Here is a 3841-nt window from a genome sequence, read left to right as displayed (position 1 = left end):
TTTCCTCCAATAAAAAGGAACTCTTGACTCGTTAAAAAAGAACCACACCAACATCCAGTGGCCACTCTCCCCATAACATAGAGATGGGTCAGCGGGGACCACACGAGTCATAGAACCACCACCCGGTGACAGGCACCCTGGGCCTGCTCCCCTGCCACACGGCCCACGAAAGTCCTTGGGGGATTTTACTTGGGATTGTCACATTTTGGACACTTGGGATGTTTTGAGAGCCGAGTTTCTCCACCCTCCTTCAGGGCCTCCTTCAAAATCTTTTAAGTGGCTCTACCTTCTGTCCCTTCAGAGGGGACAGGTTTTGTGAGCAAAGGGTACTGAGCTTTCCCCGGATACACCAATGGCCTTGGCTTCCCAGGTGAACCTGCGGCTTCCCTTAGTCTGTCAATGGCTCTGCCACCTCTCTGGCAGTCGGAGACCAGCATTTATATGGGGTCACTCCTTTTGCCTCAACCCCTCATGCAACGCCATCAACAATTCTGTTTTGAAAATATTTCCGTCGCTCTTTCTCCTCTTTCGACCTCCTGGCCTGGGCTCGGGGGCTCCCTGGTGCCCCTCTGGCCTCTATGATTCTTGCTCCTCCCAGCGACCTGGACAGGCTTTGACACCACCCTGATTCCTGTCTGCCTCACCCTCCCCTCATGCTGTGTGAAGCCTGTCTTTCTCTCCTGCCCGAGGCCTGGCCTGCTCCGCTGCTGACCCTCGCTCTAGCCTCCCAGAAGGCCTCACACACCGATCTTTCCCTTCCTTGAACCAATCAATTTTATGTCTGCCTTAGGGACTTTGCACTTTCTGTTCCGTCCTTCAGGAACATTCTACCTCTGCACCTTTGCATGGATGCCTCTTCTCACCTTTTAGGACTCAATTCAAATGTCACCTCTTGATTCCCCCAACCAACATGAGTGACATCTCCAAGTGGCTTGCAGTTCTCCCTTTTTATTTTCCCCATAGTATTTATCTTTAGCAAAATTCCATTCATTTGTTTAGAGACTCTTTCTCCCTCTCCAGGATTTCAGGAAGGCAGGAAGCTTGTCTGGGTGATTATCTTATTGCTTAGTGCTTGAAGTTCAATAAATATTTGTTGAATGAATGAATGAGTGAATGAATGATCGGCTCTGCCTTTGCTGAACTTCTAGAGATTTTGCAACCTCTCTTACACAATCAGGAGCCTGGTGGCCCTGTTTGCACTTTCATTCCAAGGATTTTAGATGTGCTCAGCCAATCTAGTGATAGCTCATGGGTTCTTGGTGGCCCTCCCCTGCCAGCCAGGCACAGATCACACAGTAGGTCCTCAGCATACTCGCGTGGGGCTGAGCTGGTTTGTGCAGGCTGACTTCTGTCCTGGTTATCTGGGAGACCTCCACGAGTCAGCATACCTTTGGTTGCTTACAGTTCTCATCTGCAGAGATAAAGAGGTCTGTACAGATGGTCTCCGAGATTCTGTTTGACTTCCGAAGACCAGAACGGATATCGCCAGATCAGGAGAAAGCTGTAGGCGAGGGGTTTGGATGGATTGAAAGATGATAAGTGGGGGGAAAGGACAGAGAAATGAAGAGTTGGGGGGGTCACATGGACTTTCTTCTCAGGGGCTTGAGACTGGGCTTTGGGGACTCTAAATGAGGTTTGCTTTTGGAAATTCAGCCTTTCCTTATGACCACTTTCTGCTTCCTTGGAGCTGTGTCCTAAAGACTGTGATAGCCCCTCCCATTTCTGCAATGACATAGAGCAAGATTCCCCAATCTGGGGCACATGAACCCCACCCCCTGGGGTATGCAGGTGAATGTGTTTGGGGGAGAGAGGTCCTTGGGTTTCGTCAGATTCTTGAAGTGACCTGTGTCCCCCAAAGCTCAGGGACCCATATTCAGACTGAGCTAAGAAGATAAGTCACAGGAGGTGCAGGAGGTAGGTGAGGAGAGAGAGTCCCTGAATCTTCTGAACTTTAGTTTCCTCATCAGTAAAATTAAAAGCTTGGGTGATCTCTAATAACACCCAGCCTTTAGAATAATGAGGCCTAATTTAATTCCATCTACATGATCTCCTTTTAAAAGCTCTGGGCATGTTCCTCCTGTACATGTCTATTGAACAGATGGTAAAACTGAGGTTTGGTGACTGGCCTAAGGTCACCCAGTCTGTGGGTGGCAGAGTGAGCCAGGATCCTGACTTCTGGCTGAGGAGTTTCAGGGCCTCCTCTTGCAGTGCCACAGGATGGCAAACTAGCAAGGCCTTGTTCTCAGGACCGTCTGGGCTGAGGGCTGTGGAGTGGGGGAGCATCTCCTGTGAGCTGTTAATGCTATTGGAAAAGAGGAGGAGGTGGTCATGCCCAGGTGGAACTCCTCAGCTCCCTCCAGCCAGTCCAGGCCTTGGCACAGGGGGCACCTGGGGAGCTGGAGTGGGGGGCGGCAAGCTGGGCTGCAGACCGAGGACAGGGAAACTGTTCCAGGCAGCCCAAAGCATCCTTTCTGGTGGATAATTGGTAGGTAATCAAGAATTTATGGTATTTTCGACGGCTGGAACACAGGTGTGGGTTTCCTATTGGACTTTGGGCTCTGCTGCAGGCCTCAGCCTGGGGAGACTTTTTGGAATGTGCCCCTTGCCTTCTAGGTCCACCTTTGGCCCTACCTCCTGTTTACCCTCTTCTTCCTCCCCCTCTTCCCCCCTTGGCAGACTGAGCCAGTGCCAGGAAATTGTTGGTCAAAGGTGAGGTCACCAAGAACCTGGAAAAACAACAGGTCACCATTAACCTTGTTTACCTATCGGATACCTGCAGGCTCCTCCTGCCTCCTCTCTGGCTACCTGGATCTGCTGCTCCTGTAGAAGCGCAGATCCTTGGGTAGATTTTGGAGAATTCTTTCAAGATTGGCCCTGCTGAGTTATGCTCCATTCCTCCAGCTTCTGGCATGTGGACGATATCTATCAGGTCTTATCTTCGATACCATGGTCACCTGAATTTAGACGCTGGCCCTCAGAGAGGCTGTAGGCAAGTCAAGGGAAGGGTTGTAACTGTTTACTGCTGTATTCTCATGGCCTGGATTTTAATATTTATTTCAATGAATGGGTGGATGGGATTCATGTCCTGAGTCTATAGATCAGAGCATACCTTCTCTGGGAACCTCCTGAGATAACTTGCACCTAGTTCCTTGTATCTTCCCATTCCTACCTTTGATCTGTCCATCCTGTCCTGATTTTTTCTTGCTATCGGTCTCAGATGATTCCAGATGAGGACATTCCACCATAAGCAAAGCAGGGAGTCTGTGTCTTCTATTTCTCTCCTGTGATCCTCTGACACCCTACCCAATGCCCTGCACACAGCAGCTCCATAAATGGATGCTCACCAACTCATTAGCCTATGGGATCGGGGCCAAAACAAAACCAGGAAGGTCAGATGGTTTCTGAAGGTCGCCTACTTCTTGTGAAAGAACTTGGGCTCACCCTTGCCTGGACTAGCCCATGATACCTCGGATTTGGGGCTTCCTACTGTGTGCAGCGCTGATAATTTAAAACCACTGACGCTCATTCATTTATTCACCCAAAAGACATTTGCCGTGTGCCTTTGGCACTCCAGGCCCCGGGCTCACTCTGGCTCTGGGTTGGCGGGATACAGGTTCTGGCCTCAGGTAAGTCACCAACCATCAGGGAGGTGGGTACTTAACAGAGCAACTGTCAACACTGAAACCAAAGATTGGGGCAGCCCGAGAAAGCCCACTCTAGATGGGGGCACCTCAGAGACTCTTACACAGCCCCCCTTGGGGTGTGAGGTGTTTAAGAGCTGTGCCCATTTCACTTAGCCTGAGCGATGCCTGATGTTAGCCCCAGATGTGCTCACAGGGAG

At 50.5% G+C, this 3841-nt stretch overlaps 1 long non-coding RNA gene across 1 annotated transcript; it reads right to left on the bottom strand.

Annotated features, from left to right (window-relative positions):
- Positions 1-928: 928 nt before the first annotated feature.
- LOC144366201 (uncharacterized) lies at positions 929-3337 on the bottom strand. The gene is made up of 2 exons (XR_013425150.1): positions 3170-3337; positions 929-1501 (listed from the first exon to the last, which is right to left on the bottom strand). It is a non-coding gene; the product is annotated as an uncharacterized LOC144366201 (long non-coding RNA).
- Positions 3338-3841: the final 504 nt, after the last annotated feature.

This window comes from Ictidomys tridecemlineatus, chromosome 8 (assembly GCF_052094955.1).
Source record: "Ictidomys tridecemlineatus isolate mIctTri1 chromosome 8, mIctTri1.hap1, whole genome shotgun sequence".
NCBI classification, from domain to species: domain Eukaryota; kingdom Metazoa; phylum Chordata; class Mammalia; order Rodentia; family Sciuridae; genus Ictidomys; species Ictidomys tridecemlineatus.
The sequence above is the reverse complement of the archived record's forward strand: the minus strand, read 5'-3'. Positions and strand labels throughout refer to the sequence as shown.